This window comes from Struthio camelus, chromosome W (assembly GCF_040807025.1).
Source record: "Struthio camelus isolate bStrCam1 chromosome W, bStrCam1.hap1, whole genome shotgun sequence".
Classification (NCBI taxonomy): Eukaryota; Metazoa; Chordata; class Aves; order Struthioniformes; family Struthionidae; genus Struthio; species Struthio camelus.
In genome coordinates this window covers 13,612,713-13,634,599 of record NC_090981.1, presented here as the reverse complement: position 1 = coordinate 13,634,599, position 21,887 = coordinate 13,612,713, and the positions used below count along the sequence as shown (strand labels likewise).

General features: G+C 40.7%; 1 pseudogene; it reads left to right on the top strand.

Moving 5' to 3' along the window:
* The window catches only part of LOC104148639 (aminopeptidase O-like), a 199,263-nt pseudogene extending 178,083 nt beyond the window's left edge, over window positions 1–21,180 (top strand).
* The last annotated feature ends 707 nt before the right edge of the window (window positions 21,181–21,887 follow it).

Genomic DNA, 21,887 nt, shown 5'->3' with positions numbered 1-21,887 from the left:
CGATATAAATCCCTTCCTCAAATTTCACAAAAGCTGCAAGAGAACTTTTTTTTTTCTCCTATGCAAGTACAGAATGGGATGTCCTGGTTCCTGTTTCTTGAAGCTTTTATATACTTATCATTCTGAAATGTCTTTAGTTCGACTTTACAGTTCAACATCCTTGGTGTCAAAAAACTGCATGTGTCTGGCAGCGTCTGCACCTGCCTGCAGTGATACGCAGGTTTTTCTCATTCAGTTAAGATCACCAACAGCAGTGTTTGGTGCTCCTCGCTGCCAGTTAGCACATGCATGTCCAGGCTTTCCAGCATAAGGGCTACACCTCACTTCAGACAGGAGAGGAGAGTTTGCAGCAGGTTATCTACCTTGGTTTGGTTCCTTTACACCAGCCAGAAGAGGGGAGAGGAGGTGAGTCAGCCTTCGCCTGGAATTTAAGTGGTGACTAGGCTCCTCAAGGAGAGATTGTGCTGTATCCATATGGGGTTTTCCACAGCCCGGAGTGACTCAGGGTAGTTCCTCTCCTCTCTCAAATGGGATTTCATTGCTGATTTTCTGTAGCTTCAGACCTTCATTTAAATTCATTCAGGCATTCATTTAAATGCTTCACTCAAAGTCAGAGGTTTGGTAACGTATTTCTGATACATAATCAAAACCATATCTTTTTGTGATAGTGACCTTTGAGCCTCCAGGGCCAGAGGTGAGATGCTCATGGTCTAACCACATTTGAGTGGCCTACCCTCAGCCTTGGATGCCACAGGAGGCTTGTAGGGCATCTGCGTAGCAGCACAGTTTGCATCTCCCTGTTTGTTCAGTCCACTTCTGTAACAAATTGTGAGTTCACTGTCTGTTTACCACTCAAACCTTGGAATATCTGAGAAGGCACGAAACTACAAGTTTGTTTTCCAGAGGTAAATTCATCGACATGAATTATTTGAATTGAGCATATCCTAATATATCTTTAAATAAAATTTTGAGAGCAATGGAGTTTTTAACGTTTAAAGCCATTTCTTCATCAACTCTCAATGCCCTGAGTCTATTGTGGCTCTGACTTTGTCAGACAAGTGGGAGGCAATTGCATGGAAGAATGATTGTGTCCTTGTTTTCTTCTTCCTATTCCCTCTTTTCTTGCTCTGCTGCTTCCTGCTACATAATAACATCTCCTGTGATATACCACATCTCCTATGTCCAAGAGAGGCAATATAGAAATTGGCTGGCTGCAGTTAATCAAAGATGACAAAGTCCAGCTGGAAGTGTAGCTGATTGAGGAGAAGTGGGATATGTTATAAAGAAACTACAGTTGCCATCAGATGCTGTTGTAGGATAACAGAATCAAAGGTGGATGGGTAGGGTTTTTTGGTTGGTCTGAGGTGGCCATTTTACACAGACAATTTATTCAAGATCTACCTTCTGGCAGAACCTAGAGAATTGGTCTACTTGGAAAGTTTGTGATCACTAATATTTTTTTAAGTCCTCCTAACCTTGATGACACCTCTTTTGATATGATTATGCAAGCTTATCTAGTTTTAGTATAGTCTGAGGACTTTCATTAAAAAAAAAAAAATCGAATCAGTTAGTTCCAAATACATAATGAGAACACTGACTGCTCTGGATAACAGTGACTGTAGCTAGCAACCTTATGGTTACTTCCATTACTGGCTTTCTAAAACCTTCGTTTTGGTCAGGGAGAGGCCTGTAACACACGACACATGAGATGACAGGATGTGCAAGTAGCCTGCAGAACAGTAACAAAAGTGACAGGAAAAAAAATCATTAAGGTAGCCATAGGAGAAGGGCAATAGATATATGTGAATCTTTGAGTCCTATTTAACTCTTGACAATATTTCTGCAAGTGTTTTTGCTGAATTATGTAAGACCTACTGATAAAAAGTATGGAATGTGGATGAAGCAGAAAGATTTATGATGCATTTTCCCCAGTATTTTCACAGTAGACTTAACTTTTTCTTTCCTTCCTACTGTAGGCATCACTTTTTTGTAAAATATTTTGCCTGCACAGCATACGGACAGTTGCTTTGCTAGTTTTTTCTTTTCTCAGCCTATTGGCTGAAATGCTCTTCACTTTCATAATGCTTTCTCTGTGTTCAGGATCATAACATAGTATATTTTGGGGAGAGGAAAAGGGGAGAGACTAACTGTTTTTGCAGAAAATGTGAGTAAAATGAGTTAAAATCATAATATAAGTCACGTGGGTGGCATAAAGCCATTCTCACACAACTACTTCATTGTGCATGAGGTCTGCCTATGAGACCAAGGCTATAAAGTGGTGGCATCTTATTTCACTGACAGAAATCCAGTCATGTTAATACAAACCATACAAGGTGCCTGGCATCCTTAAAGTAGTGAGAATTGTGTTTAGAGCAAAATAACTTTGATTAATTGATCTTTCCTAGCCCGTGAAAAACTGGCAGACACAGAAGTAAAAACAAATTACAATGCAATATCTGTCTTGCTGCTTCCTGTCTGAGATGGTGGAGGTGAGGATCCTACGAGGAGGGAGCAGGGCAATGAGTAGGATTGCAACCCTGGACTTCAGGAGAGCTAACTTTGGCCTCTTCAGGGACCTACTTGGAGGAATCTCATGGGGGAGGGCTCTAGAAGGAAGGGAGGTCCAGGAGAGCTGGTTAATATTCAAGCATCACTTCCTCCAGGCTCAAGATGGGTGCATCCCTCTGAGTAAGAAGTCCAGCAAAGTGGGCAGGAGACCTGCATGGATGAGCAAGGAACTCCTGGCAAAAACTCCAACAGAAGAAGGAAGTAGACACAATATGGAAAAGGGGACAGGCCACTTGGGAGGAATATAGGGACATTGTCAGAGTCTGCAGGGATGCGACAAGGAAGGCCAAGGCCCATTTGGAATTAAATCTGGCAAGGGATGTCAAGGACAACAAGAAAGGCTTCAAATACATCAATAGCAAAAGGAAGCTTAGGGAAAATGTGGGCCTGCTGCTGAATGGGGTGGGTGTCCTGGTGACAAAGGATATAGAGAAGGCAGAGTTGCTGAATGCCTTCTTTGCTTCAATCTTTACTGCTAAGGCCAGCCCTCAGGAATTCCAGACCCTGGGGACAAGAGAGGAAGGCTGGAGAAAGGAAGATCCTCCCTTGGTCGAGGAAGATTGGGTTAGAGATCATTTGTCCAAAATTGACATCCACAAATCCATGGGCCCCGATGGGATGCACCCACGAGTGCTGAGGGAGCTGGCGGATGTTATTGCTAGGCCACTCTCCATCATCTCTGAAAGGTCCTGGAGATCAGGAGAGGTGCCTGAGGACTGGAAGAAAGCCAATGTCACGCCAGTCTTCAAAAAGGGCAAGAAGGAGGAGCCAGGGAACTACAGGCCTGTCAGCCTCACCTCCATCCCTGGAAAGGTGATGGAACAGCTCCTCCTGGAGGTCCTCACTAAGCATCTGGAGGACAAGGTGGTGATCAGGAGTAGTCAGCCTGGATTCACCAAAGGGAAATCATGCTTGACCAACCTGATAGCCTTCTATGATGGGATGACTGGCTGGGTGGATGAGGGCAGAGCAGTGAATGTTGTCTCCCTGGACTTGAGCAAGGCTTTTGACACTGTCTCCCATCACATCCTCCTAGGTAAACTCAGGAAGTGTGGGCTGGATGAGTGGACAGTGAGGTGGATTGAGAACTGGCTGGATGGCTGAGCTCAGAGGGTTGTGGTGAATGGCGCAGAGTCTAGTTGGAGGCCTGTAGCTAGCGGTGTCCCCCAGGGGTCAGTCCTGGGTCCAGTCTTGTTCAACGTATTCATCGATGACCTGGAGGAAGGGACAGAGTGCACCCTCAGCAAGTCTGCTGATGATACTAAACTGGGGGGAGAGGCTAACACACCAGAAGGCTGTGCTGCCATTCAGAGGGACCTGGACAGGCTGGAGAGATGGGCAGAGAGGAACCTCATGAAGATCAACAAAGGCAAGTGCAGGGTCCTGCCCCTGGGGAGGAATAACCCCAGGCACCAGTACAGGCTGGGGGTTGACCTGCTGGAAAGCAGCTCTGCAGAGAAGGACCTGGGAGTCCTGGTGGACAACAAGTTCACATTGCTGGCTCATGGTTCCCTTGTGGCCAAGAAGGCCAATGGTCTCCTGGGGATGCATTAGGCAGAGTTGCCAGATGTGTTGCCAGCAGGTCGAGGGAGGTGATCCTGCCCCTCTACTCAGCCCTGCTGAGGCCTCACCTGGAGTCCTGTGTCCAGTTCTGGGCTCCCCAGTACAAGAGAGACATGGCACTACTGGAGAGAGTCCAGCAGAGGGCTACTAAGATGATGAGGGGACTGGAGCCTCTCTCCTATGAAGAAAGGCTGAGTGAGCTGGGCCTGTTCAGCCTGGAGAAGAGAAGACTGAGAGGGGATCTCATCAATGTGTACAAGCATCTGAAGGGAGGGTGTCAAGAGGATGAGGCCAGTCTCTTCTCCGTGGTGCCCAGTGACAGGACAAGAGGCAATGGGCACAAACTGAACCACAGGCAGTCCCATCTGAACCTGAGGAAAAACTTCTTTCCTGTGAGGGTGACAGAGCATTGGAACAGGTTGCCCAGAGAGGTAGTGGAGTCTCCTTCCCTAGAGATATTCAAAACCTGCCTGGATGTGATCCTGGGCAATGTGCTCTAGAGGACCCTGCTTGAGCAGGGAGGTTGGACTAGATGATCTCCAGAGGTCCCTTCCAACCTCAACCGTTCTGTGATTCTGTGTGATTTTGTGATGGTCACTGCAGTAAGTTAATTACATTCTTGCACTATATTATTCAATTGTCCTGCAGGTTGTCATTGAGCATTGTTAGAAGATGCCCTTATGGAACAAAGCTTTGTAGAGTATAGTGTAAAATTGGATGGAAAAGGGGACTGGCAGGGAAAGGTCAGTCCATGGTAGCAGGCAGAAAAGGCGCTTGGTGAGCTCTCCTTTCAGCACAGCCACTGGATTAGTCCTCCCTTGCAGGATGTGCTTGGGGCAGGGATTCAGAAGCAATCTCCAGCTTTTGAATAAAACTAGCAATGTGTTGCAAATACCTCCACAGGCTGGCCAGGCCTTCTTAGCTGGGCTGTGGAGAAACAGGGAGGTGGGTTTCAGATAGTGTCATTGCAGCCAAGCTGGGAGATACCTGTATGGTCTTTATCCATAACCAATGTCTTAGTTGGTGTGAACCACCAGTTTGATAAAGGAAAAAGATAATTGGCTTGAACTAGTGACCATTTTACAGGACACTTCTTTCTTCGGGGGGAAAAAAAGTGAATACAGTAACTTCTTGTTTGTTTCTGCTATTTTCTACTATCTCCTGATCTCTCTATTTATTTTATATTTAAACAGACAGATGATTCCTCAGCTTCAACCCAAGTCAGCGGGAGGTGCCTTATTTTGTATATGAGAGTGTTTGGCAGGGTTTACAAAGTTTTTTTCCCTGCTTTCTCTCCTTATACTTCCCCTGTCAAATACTAGTAGAGTATCTTACTGTCATAGCAAATCTTTTCCAGTTTCTCCAGGAAAGGGAATAATGGCAGAGCACAGCAGACTAACTCCATCTCCTGCAAAGGAGATGTGTGGCTGCCACTTGTTGAAAGGCCCCTGTGATCTTGATTGTATAGAGTCTTCATCCTGTTTGATGTTTGCGCTAGTGTTGCATCTAAATGTGGTTTGCAGGCTCTTTGGGGAAGAGGGTATCGGTATTCCCATTGGTAACACAATCCTGCATCCCCTGCCAATGAAAAGAACTTTGAAAAGGGTAGCTTCAAAGAATACGACACTTGCTTTCTGAAGTTGAGGCCCAAAATGTAGTGTGAGGCTAAAAGAATTGAAACAAGATGAGGAAAAACACTTCCAGTAACAGCAATGGGAATTGTCCCCTGGGATTGACTCTGGCTCTTGTCCTGTCATAGCACAGTGGATGTGTTGGGAGGAATTTGTAAGACTGCTCAAAGGATAATCTCACGTAGCTATAATTTGGGCTTGTTTTGTTGCTACATGCAAAATATGGAGGCTTTTCCGGCCACTTGAGAAGAACAGAAAATCCCTCGGTCAGTGTTAGCTCTCTGAGGGGTATGTTTGGAGTGCAAGATTTATGGAGCACTCAAAATAACTTTGCACCAGTCAGTGCTCCTGATCCTGAATGCCAACAGGAGCCAACAACAACACTTTTGTTCCAAGTGATCTCACTTGCTGCTGGGTGGCGTTAACAAAAGTTTCCAAGCCCCTGATTGTCACTGTTACCGGTGCCGTTCACTTACTGTCCCCTATCTCAGGGTTATTTTTCTAACTGACTTCAGCACTTAATTTGCTCCTTATCTGGCAACCCAACAACTTAGTGAGACTTGGAAAGTGGGGGAGCTGATGGTAAGAGAGAACCAAATACAGAATTGCTTTTTACTGTTTATTCAAAGAATCCGTGGAAGAAGGGATTGGAGATTGCTCTTGCTTTTCTATAATCTGTTGTCCAGAAAGGAGAATGATGTGACAGAGTCCCCTGAACTTCTGAAATCCATCTTGAAGGTGTCCTGAATTGGGTGCAGTTATTTTATTTGTAATTTTATAGAGATTTTTGCATAGGGCAATACAAACCTAGCTCTGTAATACAAATCGCCTGGCCTTGTCATGAAATCTAAAAGGCTACTCTGTTTGCATATATATGATAGCACTGACATAGCTGCCAGGATATCAAGGAGGATGCAGTGTTTAAAAAATGCAAACAAACAAAAGCCCCTAGCTATCTGCAGTAGTCTTTCCTGATTGTTTCATAATGAAACTGTAGCCATGTTTCTGCTTGTATGGGGTACCTTCTGTGTGGTGTGTGTGTAGTTTTTTGTTTTTTTAACTGTAAGCAAATCTTGAAGATACTTTTTATTACACATAGACTGATTTTGATGGTGCATCCAAACAGCTCACTTAGTCCTTCTCATTTCTGTATAAAGGCTGACTGCAGATATCAGTTATGCCTGGATGGAGCCACAGAGTTGGAAAAAAATCTGACATGCCATAAGTATATGAGGTCTAAGTAGCACAAGAAATAGGGCAGTTCAAAATTACTAACCATAGCTGGTTCTGATGTCACTACCTTTGCCGCAAAGATCTGGTCCTGTTGCTGAGTCACTGACTTACTAATGTGTGGGTAAAATTCTGCTGTTGTCTTTTCAACTGTCTGCCATCTAAAATACCTTTGGGGTTGCAGCATCCTGGAGAGGACTCCTGTGTTCCACATGGGGTAAATATTATCCTAAGTAGCAGGGGTAGTAGTATTCTTGGGGACATAACTCAAAAAACTGAAACATTGAGTAAAATTTAGGTATTCTTAATTCAGGAATGAATATTTGTTTTTTCTGGCTTTATAAAATCAAGATATATTTCTCTTAAGATTTGTCTTTTTTTTCAGGGCAGAGGGAAGGGATGTGTGTGAGTGATATGAAAGGTCTTTGTCTTTGGAGTCAAAAATCTTGTGTTTAATTGCTTTGACTATTGGAATCAAAGCTTTAAACTATGCACAGCTGGAAGGATGTGAACATAGGCCGGATAGGCTGGCTGTGGCCTAAGCCATGGAAAAGCTAGGCAGCCACATTGTTCATTGCCTAGAATTTGCATCTCATCTTCATATTCAGCTCCAGTCTGCCTATGGCAATAATCTTGCCTGGAAATGACAAATGTTTGGACCACAGTCACTGTGGGAGGCTGAAGATGAAAGGAAGGCACTTTTTTGCCTCTAGTTATGGGAAAGAGGAGACAAAAGGAGAGGGAATGAGAGAGGAATATAAGCAAAGGGAATAGCTTACTGTTGTGTTGTTGCTTGCAGCAACCTTTCCTTTTGCTGAGCAGGAGTTATAATTTAATAATAATTGGTAACAGAAGATTGCTGTGCTTGACAGCAAACTCTGAGCTGGTTTTCTGCTTCAGATGTAAGGGTGTTTATGTGCTTTTTCCCACTACAACATTTGATTTTATAAACCCAGCATACTTTTACGTGCGTGTATAAATAGCTTGTGTGTTGAAATATATATACAAATACTGTATGGGTAAAAACTCCAGGCAGACTCAGCCAGGATAGCCAGCTAGAGGAGACAGTAATGATGGGCATCGTTCATGATGTTGATGCCAAAAAATTTATGGTGATACTAGAAGTATTATAAACATTATTGTAGATAGATATTCAGGGTAAGGTGTTAGAGGGCATTTGGAAGGGGTTGTATATGAGACTGAGAGAGGCAGTTGCTGTAATTCTGTTACGTATTTTGGATAAGGTGTCAGTTGGGACATCTACATATGCCCATGCCTGTCGTATCTTGCTGAATGTATGGCACTTGTCCCTTAAGTATTTCTTGCTGGAGGCAGCAATGCAAGGCTGTACTTGAGGTTGGGACCTGTTTTCATTCTCTCACGATTGCCTGTCCTTACTGGCTCACCAGCCATATGCCTTCATGCACGTGGCTGACCCTGCTATGGCTCAGAAATGGGGCAAGAACCCCTGCTGCAGGGACAGGGAGTGAGCAGGGGCATGGCCAGAGCTGCGGGGCTGTGCTGAGAGCCCCCTGCCAGCCCTTTAGGGGGGAAGGTGCGGGTGGCAGAGGTGCTGGGTGCAGGGCAGGTATGGTGGGTATCAGGCTCGGGAGCTGCTCAATCCTGGGTGCCAGCACATCTTCCATTCCCATGGGTGCAGGGGGTTGTGAGGGGCCTTTGTTCTGCACTGGACCAGAAGACAGCCCAGTTTGTGCAGGCTAGCAGCACCACAGCAAAGCAAAACTCAACATAAATCTCCAGGAAAATTGTTAAAAAGGCAGCTGATGACATATTTTAGCCATCTCCATCTTGCTGCAAGCTGAGGAAGGCACTAACACTCCAGTGTGCTGAACATGCAATACCAAAAAGGCAGGGGAGAGGGGAAGCATTTGGTTCCAGTATAAGTAGTGTATTTATGTTTTTAATTAAGGCTTATTTTTAAAAACCTTTGTGTTTCAAATTAAATGAGTTCACATGCTGTGTTAAACATGTCCTTACCTCACATGGCATTATGATATAGGAGCTACTCCCCCTAGAACAGAGATCATGGCAGCATAAATGGAAACACAATGAGAAAAGCCTTCAGGCACAGCAGGAAGCCTCTCTTCCAGCAGATGCTGTTAAAGCTGCCACACTACCTTGGCGCTGGTACTAGCTGTTTTCCCCTCTTTTCATCTAAGCTCACTATAGATCACTGTCCTATCATCACTTTATTGGTCTACAGTGAAAGAAGAACAAAAACTTGGGATCAGATACTGTTGTGTGCCAGTATTCTGTTAAATGGGGGAGAGAGGAGGCAGGCTGAAGAGCGTATGGGATTACAGTTACATGTCCTGATTTAGTCACTTGTTTACAATGAGAGCTTTGACACCAGAAGAGAGGTGCAGCCTGTGCCACCTTTCAAGAAAGATTAGACATGGCTTCTTAATCTCTTACCTTTTCTACCTTCTTTTGGAAAATTTTTTTCTGTGAACACAAATGTCCTTGATCATGGATGTGGCACGCATAGGGGGAAAAGCATCTGGTCATCTAATTGTGAGCTCTCTTTTTGTGAACCTGAGGTAGGGAAAAAAGTGCACTTTTTTTTTTTCCTAAGCAAGTTCCCAGCATGTATTTCACTGCCAAAAGCTGAATCTTGACCTGAAATGCTGCTGTTTGGTCACCGTGCCTTTCTAATCATAACAAATGAAGGGAGAGTAGTAGAGATGCCCTCCGCTGTTTGGACTTTTCTAAGCAGCATGTTATGTGATTCCCAGGCTTCTGTATTTTTATGTAGGAAAGAGACTACCATGGTGGTAGTGGAGAAGCACATTTTATTTAGAAGTGGAATCATAGGTTTAGTGTGTGGGACTTGGAGAAGAAGGATCTGATCAGATTGCTCTTAAACAAGGCCTAGGTACTGTAGAAACTTTTTAAAAGTAAAATTCAATTGTATTATGGAGAAATGGGTGAATGCTAAAATTGAAGCATGCAGTTGGAGGGGGAGGTAAAAGGATAGAAAGGAAATATATGCCTACAAATCAAATTTATACAGGGAAGAAGGTTCAGCCCTGCATCTATTGCTAATGGAGGCTTGCACCAGCTATGGGAACACACTGCCTGACTTGTTGGCACACTTGTGCAGTTACAGGTTCAAATGCTGCCAGTTGTGCCCACAATCTGCAGTTGACCAAAGTGCAGAATACAGAATTTGTTTTTGAAAAGCTTGATCGTACAACATCTCACTTTCTCTTACTAAACGGAGGCAGTAGCTGCACAAGCTCTACTCAGTGCTCCATCAGAGCTGCTGGGTGGAGGAAGGAGAGAGAGGACTTGCAAAGCCTTTCCCCCATTGCCAACTCCCCTTGTACAGCATGTAATTGCTTGATCTCTGCAGAAATACCAATCGGAAGGAGTGAAATGAATTCAAGTAGTATGATATTATTATCAACATTACCAAACTTTCATGTCCAGTGTTAAGATTAGATTTTAGCTAGCTTTTTTTAATGACCAGTTCATATATTTCAACTTTTAAAGTATTAAGACCTCTACATATTTCTCCTTAAAAATGGCCATTAACTCCTGGCAAAAATAACTTTGATTAGCCAACCCATTATTAGCTTAGGGTTTCCTGAATGACCATGCTAGAGTTTGCTGGGTTGTTGGTGGGCTAAGATATTTGTGCTGTGGGATGTGGGGAGGAAAAGGCTGTTATTCAAGGGGGCAGTTACTGGTGTGGAGCTGCCTGTACAGCCGGTGTCCAGCGCAGAGCACGAGAGGGCTTAGTGAGTCAATGAGGCTCTAGTCCTGCCATCCCTCTTCCCACTGAGCAGCAATCCTTCCCAGTAGTTAAAATGCAGCCCGAGTACGGCTAGCAGAAGCCATTCTTGACATGTGAAGGGTTATCATAATTTTGACTATGAGTCTGGAAAACAAAGTATTTAATACCAAGAAAGAGAAAGAAAAAGAATTGGAAATTATAGCATTAATTGAATTTTGCTGATGCTGTGAGGGCCTCAGGGAAAAAAGGTTCCTATCAAAGATGCCTGCTGTTGTAACTCTATCTGGCCCATGTTTTCTTTGGTCCTGCAGTGTTCTCAGAGGGAGTGTTACAATTCGGTCCCTGAGAAATAACTACTTCTATAAAAAGCCCAGAAGTTTTTGTTCCAAAATACAAGCTCATTTAAGATGTTAGACAGCTTTGCTGCTCAGGCTACTTCTGACAAACCCTTGGCATATGTCCATAACCCAATTCCAGAATCCTTGTCAAAAGAATGATGAATCCATTCTGGTTGCATTCAGTAGGTTTTTGGCTAATGAGTATATTTTTTTCAGATTGCCAAACTGATACTCTGTCAGCACAGTTGTAATGTACATGGCCCTTTCATTGCTCCTTCTGAGCTGATTCAGTGTCCCTGATGATTTTACTTGGGTAGATGTTCATGAAACCAAATTTATATGCTAAAAGTATGCATATACTGTGGAATAAAAGATAGGAATACTCATTTGAAACTCAGACTAGCTAGAACAAAACGTCACTGGTGCAACCTGGCTGGTGTGTTAAAGAGTAACTATTTATTTCAGGTGTTCTTAAATCTATCTGCTTGTGCAAATAGAGGGGGAAAAAATGAAATCATTAAACATACTGCCACAGTAATATTGTCGAAGTGGCAATTCTTAACTGTAATTCTTGTATGTTAACCAATAACCTGTTTTTTAGTCCAAAATATTGGCCTGTAACATTATTCCTTAATTATCTCTGAAAATGATCTAATAGTTGAATCCAACTTATGTTGAGAAAGGAAGAGACTGGAGATAAATACTTTCAGATGGAACAGAACAGCATTCCGGTGCTCTGGAGATACCCAGCTTCCTCCTTGTTAATTAAAACTAATCTATAGTAGCACAGTTTGGTTATTTGAAAAAGTTTCATTGTATTTTTTCCTCTGCAAATTAGATTGGAGTCTGGCATCTGTGGCTGTTTAACATTTACAATTCTAGTTTTTTGGAGTGTTGGGTGTGTGGTTTTTTTTTTTTTTTTTTTTTTTAAATAGTGCCTGAACCTATGTTTTATAAAGATTACATATGCCCCCTACCTTTAATATAGGTTCTATTTTGGACAACAGCACTTACTATATTTTAAATTACCTCATTTTCTAAGATCTCTAAGTATATTGCTTTTGTTTTGTGATTTAGATTTGTTGTCTCATGGCACCTTTTAAATTGGATCCAGCTATTAGCAAAATGTACTTATTTTCCCTGAAGTTAGTCTCCCATTCTGCAGACCAAAGGCTTAGTACAACTCTTCAGTTTCTTTTTTTCTTTCTTTTAATAAAGGCATGGTTTAAATTACTTGTTTTCTAAATCTTATTTGTAGACCTCAGAAGTAAAAATATTTATTTTTTGCTTGCATGTATATGATTGAGAACATTAGCAAGTTAGATTATTACAATATAACATATAAAGCTTTCTGTGTGGATGTTTGTTTTAGGGTTGTCTGGTCATTGCAGCAAGGGAGAGGAGAAAATTAATCGGCCTGGGTCAGATACGAAAAATTATGATTTTACTTCAAAATCTGTTTAAAATAGTTATACCTGTTTTGCAGGTATATCCCTGGGAGCTTTTCCTTTGAAAATCAAGCCATGTATTTGATGCCTGAGATGGGTTTAGTCAGTCAGCTTCAAGAATCACTTAACAAAAGATCTTGGCCCAGACTGTTAAAACATAAGGACTTTCACTGAAAATAGACTAAGTCAGTGTCATTTTTGTTTCTAAACACTTTCCATTGCACTCAAAATACAGGTAACGTTTGAGTTGCAAGCAATATTGTACGATATCATGTATTTTTTCTTAAAATGAAATTAACAGGAATTATTTGTATAAGCGGCTGCTCCTAAATGTGGGAGCTTAGTGCTATCTGACAGTATTGTCCCTTCAAGACATTTCATCTCGATGCTAATCAATATGTATATCTTGATGTGGTTGATATTTATGAAGCAGTCAATTCTCAAATGTCATACCTGAGACAATGTCCTGCTACTGAATTGTGCCTCAGAGAGATGCTGCAATTTCTGGAGTGTCTTGCAAAACTTCATAGTAACAATCTTTGTCTAACTTAAAACGACACTGGTGGAAACCTCAGCACCAGCTGTGAAAGCAGGATTGGAAGAAAGAACACTCTCCAAGAGAGGAGGATCTGTTAGGAACCTCGAGCCACCTCTCCTCATCCCTGGGAATATCAGACATCAGTTGAGAGGACTCAAAAGGCCAACTCTGAGCCTAGACTCTGAGGCTGAAAAAATAAATTGTGTTCCCAACTTTGGCACGTAGGTCCTAGCGGCTGCCAAACCAGTGAGAGCGTGTGTGGGTGGGTGGGCCGTTACAGGTGTTACTTCAGCTTTGGAGCATATAAAAGAGCCAGACAAAGTAGTGTATACTCTCTGCCAGCAGTAACAGGAAGGGTTACTGTAAATTACTTCTCAGGTTCAGTTTATACTGTTTATGGTGTAACCAGCCAAAACGCCATATGGTGTGCATCTCTGAACCAGGCAGAAGAGCACAGAGAAATGTGCAGAGAGAAAATTTGGAAAAGACATGAATTCTTATTTTTGCCACTGAGTCTTTGCTCCTGGGAGGAAAATAAAAGCCAAGAAGAGCATACACAGGATGTGGTATGGTTAGCTCAGTCCTACCACAAGCTACTTAGTTTTCAAAATTTCCTTTTGATACTCGTTTGTTAAAGTGCCCGTTCACATGATGCGTTCATTACGCTGCAAAGCTGTGGGGCCTGTTTTACTTTTCTTCCTCTAAGGATTGGATGAGATTTTGGAAACTGAAACATTTTTTCCATCCTCTTATGCAAATAAAATTCTCATGTTTGTGGTGTAAGTCTAGAGCTTGGATTATACTAGAAAAATTACTTCTTTGTAGTGCATGTATCTGAAAAGCCACTGCATTTGCTTTAGCTGCAGTTGCAGTATATGGCAACCTACAAGCCACACTGCAGGGGGGAGTGGGAGGGCAGGAGAGTGATCAAGGTATTTTCAGTCCAGGCCTTTCTTAAGATTTCAGTGCCAATTTTGACCAGGTCACCTTGCACTTAGAGCCCCTCTTGGTTTTGCTCACTGCTTGCTGGGGCCCAGTCCATGTCTCTGGAAAGCTGGTAGGGCTGACTGCTGTTGGTTTTACGAGTGCTTTGGTAACAATTGGTTCTCTGCAGTTTGCTCTCCTGCAAGAGCCTTTGGGGCTTTTCAGAAAATAGGAGGCAAATGTGTAATCTGAGGATAACAGACATGCTGCTTCTGCCCCAACTGGCAAATCCCCAGCATTTCAGATTTGGATATGTTCCAGGATTTGTAAAGACCCTGAGAAAGAGAGAAAAAGAAACAAAGAAAAAAGTCTCAAACCTCATTCAACAAATGAATAAATATTTTTCTTTTAAACTATTTTAAAGGAGGTTTATTACCAAGAATGGGAACCCTATGGAGGAAGGAACGATCTAAGGAAGTGGGCACAGCTTAACTTCCATGTTTTCTAAAGCAGCTGGAATTCAGATAATCAGGCAATGCTTACAAAATGTAAGGCAGACATACTATATTAGTATGTTAAGAAGTAGAACCACATACATACATATGTTCATACTGAGAACTTCTGTTCTGATTTCTATGTAGATATTATGAGCACATCCACAAAAGCTATATGAGATGACTTTTGCACTATGCAAGCCAGGTGCCTGGGTTCTTATTAAAAGTACTTAGAGTTATTTAGGTGCCTTATACTTTAGACAGCTCGGATCCTCTGACTTTCTCCTTTAAGATCAATAAATATTTTAATTATATGGAAAAAAGCAGCTTTATCAGATTTGAGAGCACCCTACTCAGAATCTGGTTTGTCAGGTTGTTGAAATACTCTAATTGAAGACACAGTCTGAGATCCTGAGCAGGCGTGGAAATTGAACTGAATTACTCACCTCCTAGATGAGTGTTGTAACTGCAGAAGGGCAGCAATCACAGGAAAGCACCACAATCCTTTCTTCCTCATCATCTATTTCATACATGCTATGAGAATACATGAGAAAGTCTTTCTTGTTATACAACAGAGAAGGTGCTGTACAGGATAACATATAGCAGAAGACAACATACAACCTTTTAAATGTTTTTCTGGTCTGTTTGGTTAACTCGCCCTGCAAATGAGGGAAGTAAGGAAATGCTTGATTTGTGAACCTTGAAGGTATGGGCCAGGCATGGATCTGCTTGGTGCTGTGAGAAATGCCCTCTAACAGAGCTGGATTGCCTAGGAGGATTTGCTGGTGAAATGTTTAGTGTCTCCTGGGAGAAGCAGCAGCTGGGTAGGGTTTTGAGGGCCTACATTATGGATGTGGGTGTCTACAGCCAAGTGAATTGAAACTTGGAAAACTATTTACTTTTGTGGATTTAGCTCTGGTTCCACATGCAGGAATCTTAACAGCTGTTATTTTGTCAGCAACAATCTTTAAGAGACAACTTTCATTCCCCACCATGCCTTGCATTTTAACTGTTCAGTGTCTTGGGTACTGTGAGTGCAAGCTCTGTTCAGCTACAAATTCTCTCAGCATTTTATTTCATTTGGAAGCTGTGTTTGAACAATTTTATATAAAAGGTCAGCTGGAAAGAGTTATCAGGTACTCCAAAAAGGACTCTTTCAGGACTTCTGAACATTCATCACTTGTTAATCATGTTAATGAGATATCATTTAATTATATAAGCTTGTGAAATTCTTTCTTGAGATGTAACATTGGCATGGACTAGGATGACAAGGAAAATACTCCCCTTATTTCCAAAAGCAACAATTTACTTGCATCTTTCTTTTCCTTCCTTTCTGACTTTCATTCTCAATGTTATTGGTAGATCTCAATTACTTGATAATAGCAGTGTTTAGATTCTGTTTTGAAAAATTAAAACCACTTACATTTTACTCCTGTTACAAAAGCTGATTACTATTAGGAGCTAGTCTTTTGAAAGATGGTAAGAACAAAGGCTGGAACAGAAGGAGCAGGGTGTGGGAGGGATTTATTGCACTCAACTGTTTTCCTTTAGGGTCAGTACTGAGTCAATAATGGAATACAAAATATTAGCCTGATCACTGCCTGCAACTGAGGAAGCCTTGGTGCAGTGTAAGAAAGATGACACTAATGCCACAAGAGTCATTAAGAACAAAGTCAGTAATTTAAAGGCAACAAAAGACATATAAAGCATGCATTTCAAAGGTATACTGTTCATACTATTTAAATATAAATATTATTCAATAGTAATTTGCTTGAAAATTTCCATGCTTTTCATTACAGCATGTTAATAACTGTAGTTGTTAATGTGCATTTGGTAGCCCAAATGCAGCCCAAATTTGGTAGCTCTTTCAGTGTAGACAGATTTTAAACCCTTTGCAAGGTATTTAAAAATCTAGTACCTGGCAAAGCTATGGTGGCAGAACTGTGTTTTACTTCACTGAAAGTTGTTTCATGATTTTATAGCAAACGTTTATCCTTTTAGTATGGGTGTAGTATTAATACAGCATTATATTTAAGCTTTCTAATCTCTTGGATTTTATACTTATGTATAGGAAATTATGACTCTTCCAGATGTTTGTAGCTATAATCTCTCCCCCCCCCCCCCACGCTCCTTTTAACATTATAAAAGAAATAACTTCTAGCCTAGTTCAAAGAAAAAAACATAGACTGGAAAATATTTGTAGCAATTTGAGGTGAAGATGCTGCAAATCTGCACCAGCTATACAGATTTATTTACTGAATCAGAAATAGAAGTTTGTCTTTGGGTATTTTGGGTTTTCAAATCCCACCTACCCCCCCCCCCCCGGCAATGCACACATATGTGTGCATACACATGCGTGCACATGCACATACTATAGCTCAGCTGACCCAGTGGTGTTGCAAGGCATGTGACTGGTTGGTGAAAATGGAAAAATGGCATCTGCCCTTAAAAACAGAACCTTTTGTGCTCTTATTTTAAAGCAGTAGGATTTCACAGGGGCTTAACATATTAAAGTATCTTTTATGAGTCACAGGCCACCTCTTTTGCCAAAAAAAAAAAAAAGTTAGAAATGGATTGTTTACTAGCACTTAATTACACAGATATGATACATTTTTTTCCATTATTTTCTCTTCCCAAAGATTTGACATCAGTGATGTGAACTTCTTGTTAAACACAAATATATGCCTGGGTATGGAGATGTTGAGGAGAAGATCAGGTCCATTCCATTTAATTAACATTTTCAAAATAATCACTTTTTACTGTGTCAAAGTAAAAACTGATTTTAATATATTTTCTTGCTGTGGATTGTCAAAAATTGGCATGTATATTCAGTTCTTGCCCTTTGCTTAAACGTTGTGGGTTAGAGCTACCTAGGTGTACTCAACCTCTACCTAAGCAGGTTGATCTTCTGGCAAGTGATTAAATAGGATATATTGCCTCCTCTGATTTCATTTTATGCAAGCTAGAGGTGGCAACAGTGCTGGGAGAGTGCTTCCTAGCATTGGTTCTATTGATGATAAGGGCAAGCCTGGTTGTGAATATTAATGCACATAAATATGAATTAGGTGCAAAAAAAAAATCAGTGCTGTAGAGGCTTACATTTTCAAGACCATGTTCAGAAAGAAGCATATCACAAGGATCTACATCAAAGGAATACAGACATCTCCAGGGCTAGAAGACTGGACATACTCAATGCCTTTACTGTGGCTTATTATTTAGGCTATTATGACCTTACAATTGTAATTGTACCTCTACTTGTTCTTTCAACGTCACTTTCATTTATCTTTATTCACTATGAACTTTATAACCTCAAGAAATTCCCTGACTAGGATGCCTGTTATGTATCTAAAATTTATGTAAAAATACAGAAAATGTTGCACTGTATTTCAAAATCTGCAAGAAATTCATGCCTTTGCCTTTTATGTTGACAATGAACAAAGCCATTTACAGCCAGAGGTTCTTATGCTTTTAGAGAAATATATTTTGTCACAACTGTACTATAAAGTTATTAGTCTCCCATACACTTTCTTCCAGCTCTAGAGTATACCTCCTATTTATATATCAGCCAACAAATAGGCCCCACACTACTTGGCAAGCTCTTTATTTTATAAATTATATAAGCGTAAAACAACACTATTTATGAAAACAAGGAGTTATATATATTGTGTACATTTTAATCATATGGATTCCCTCCCCCAGCAGATTGGGGGGGGGGGGGGGGGGAATCCTCAAGTTTATGCAAACAAACCTGTTTGGGACAAATATTATGCCAAATAAAGACTAACAGTTTCTGCAGTGTAGGGAAAGAATTTTTGCAACTATTTTTTAATATAATCGCCAATATCATTCATTTAATTTACTCTAGCAGTTGCATACAGTTTATGGCACAACTAGGTTCTATGAAAGCAACTGGAGCCCAGCTCCAAGGCAGCCTGCCTGGTGTGACTATCCTGCAGCTGCAGATTTGGGAAATATCTGAGCTCTTGAGTCTCTGAATGCAAGACAGCATGGTTAGGGGATTGGCCATGAGTCTGGCAGGTTTCTGTCCTGATTCCTTTAAGTCTTTGTTAAACTTCTTTAAATTATTTCCCTTCCTGTTGAAACTGATTTTTTTTTTTTTTAAATCTTACCAGCCAACCCTAGAAATTGGGAAGACTAGTATTAAAAATAGTATTTTTTTCAATGCTATCCATATTTTTTTCTTCTCCTGAAACTATCCAAACATTGAGTACAACTGTAAAAGCTAATTTGTTAACCTGCTAATATATTTTGTCATACATACAATCCTATTTTGGTAAGTGCAACTTAACACTTGTTGCATTCCTTGCAATTAGATGAAAATATTTGTATCAGCAGGAAAAAAAAAATGGCAATCCACAATGACATTTTGTCTCCTTTTAATTAGTTGGTGCTTTATTACTGCCAAAGGGGCCCAGATTTTTGCCCCCACAAGCTCAATTCTCTTTCTTGATTGTTGCTATTTCCAAAATCAGGCATAAGGAAAAGCCTGTTTTCCTACCAAACCAAAACTGTATGCATGTTCAACCATATCTTGCATGTGAAAAGATGATTTTGAAACACAGACTTGACCATTTTCAATTGATTTCCAGTTACAGACTTGCCAAATGGGATGTTTAAAACAGACCTTTTTTTTTTTTTCAGTTGATGTGCTCTTAATTATTGGGTGTGGAGACATTGCAAGTTGAAATAAAATGTTTCTCTTGTTAAAGGAAGGACAAGATGCCTTCTTAAGGGGCATTTGGAAATATTTCAGGTAGTAGAGAACAGATTTCAACCTGGAAAATAGTGAGAAAAATGGAGCAGGAAGACATTTTCCTGTTATGGCATAACCTCTTAAAGTAATGTTCCTTTTTTACATACTCAATACAATACATAGTCTTCCTTAGGCTAAAAACAGCTAGAGAACACTACATTTAGTGGGGTGGGGAGATGTGCGTATGTGTTATAGAGTATATGGTCTTTTCTCGGTTGGATGTGTGCTTTTGTTTTGTTTTGTTTTGTTTTTGCATTCAATGAGTTCTATGAGGTATATGGAACAAATACTTGCTAGCTGGTCATAACTGGTGTGTGTCATTCCTCTTACAGGCAATGTGTGTGTACACCTCTATGGCGAGCTAATGTAATGGTGAATGAAGATGCAAAACAACAAGAACTTGCCTATAAATGCTTTGCTGCAGCATGAGAACATATGGCTGTGTCCTCAGCCAAAGTGGTGGCAGAGATGTTAATCTGAAGAGGTGTTTTTTTTAATTAAAAGCCCTGGTTTTACCCCATGCAGAAAGAACATGATAGCACACTAAACAGAGTAAACTTTGGCATACCATAGAATTTGTGGCTGCTTAGCTCAAGAAATAACTCCTGTTAAATATCTTGCTTGTTTTTAAACCTAGCTGTTGGAGCAGTGAGTTAGCTGCATGCAGAAAGTAACTACAAAGCATGGAGGGGCTTGCTTTGAAGCTTTGTAACTGCCTGTACAAGAGGCAAGTGCAAGTCGGAATGGCCAGAGGCAGCCAGGCTCCACCTGCAGTTGTTTTCTATTTTACATTCTTAACTCTGTTTACAATGCATCTTAAAATTGCAATTGTGTGAGAAATGGTCATGTTTAACAAAGTTGCGTATTGACTTGCTAGGCAGTGCAATCTTTGAAAAGAATCTGCACCCATAAATGAATTATGAAATTGTGCACCTGAAAGCAAATCTAAATCACATGAGAACAACTTGATAATTCAAACAAATTTGTGTTAAGTGTAGTCAGGTCTTTGAAGACTGAATTTGAGGTAAGAGGAGTAGCCTTGACATTAAGAAGCTGCTTAATGCCATTCATGTGCAATCATCTAGTTTGTTTCTGAAGGTTAAGTGGAGGAGACAGTAGAGAAAAAGCAAAATTCCAAGAAATCTTCACAAGCTAAAGATTGCTCCAGGCTATAAACTGGTCATTTGCAAAGATATTTTCCATCTTGCAGTTCATTTGAATAGCCTGAGGTAACCTTACAGTGTTTGTGCACGCATGTTTAACACACAGCCAATTCAGATTGGTATGAAGATCTTTTCCAATACAGCATACCTCAGATTTTTGCCTAATGCTATTAACTCATCTGTTGGCCTGATTGCCTTGGTTGTTCACATAACTTTACAGTTGATTTGTGGTATCAAAATTCATACATCTAATTTAGCAAAAATAATCATTTTGTAATTGGTACTGAACAGGAATCTTAATTCTCTCCCATTCAAGCCTGTACATGTAGGCAGTGCTTGATATTAAGTTCCATTTGAATTTGTGGCATTTACTTTATTTGTATGGAATACAGCAGATGATAGATACCATGAAAACAAGTTTGTTTATGAATAGCTCTGTTCTTCTGGTTAGACAAGAACTGTGCCTGCCAGAAAAATTTTGGGGGAAATGTGGATTAAACCATAGGGTGCCAGGTGGTTAGTTATGGGAGAGGTGTGGGGAGGGTCATATTCTAAAAGAGGTAGGGCTGTAATAACAAGCCACTTGCCTGCACAATCCCAGTTATCAAGGACGCACCCAAATCTGAGAGTTATTATGTATATGTTCAACATTTCTTTAATCTGGTAAATGCCTTTAAGTGTTCTGAAGTGCACTTAAGGCCAGAAAGATGCAGTTTGTTCTGCTGTCTTCTTGTAATTTCTTACATATTAAAAGAAAAAAAAATTCTTCAAATCTCCAGTGGTAAGTATGTGTTAGCAATAGTCTGAAATTACTTGTTTGACTTTCAGACAGATTAAGAATGCATGCATGCTGAATAAATACAACTCTAAAGAAATTGATATAAGAACAACACTTAAATATACCTCTTGTTGTAAACTTGAACATGTGAGGGAAGAGTGACTGCACAGGTTTCTTTTAATGTTGTGGCTGTTTGGGTTCCTGGCATGATGATTTGTGACTAAGATTAAAATCACATTGCCAGGGATTACCACATAGCCATGACCCCAGCTGCTACTATGAAAATCATCGTAACTATCTGTTTCACACCTTGGAACCTTCTTCATCCATTTAAAAAAAAGTCCAAACAGAAAAGGAGCAGATGCATCATGGAAGAAACATATCTGATAACTAATTATACTTGGACGAAGACCTCTCTGACAAGGTGCAGAGCTTAGCTAATTGGTGAACAGTGATTGTTTTTCTCTTTGTTCACAGTGGCTAAGTTCTGCACCTGAAGAGAAGGTGAGATGAGAATATTTCTTAAGTGTCAGCCTATGCCAAGTGGAGTGTATTTGCTGGCTGAGGTACCTTGTTGCTCACTGTATAGTTTTATAATAAATGTTTGTGTGTGAAATGCAGTATATGGCAGATAAGAGGCAGAGATGACTTAGGACAAAAGACTTTTTTTGGTTGAGA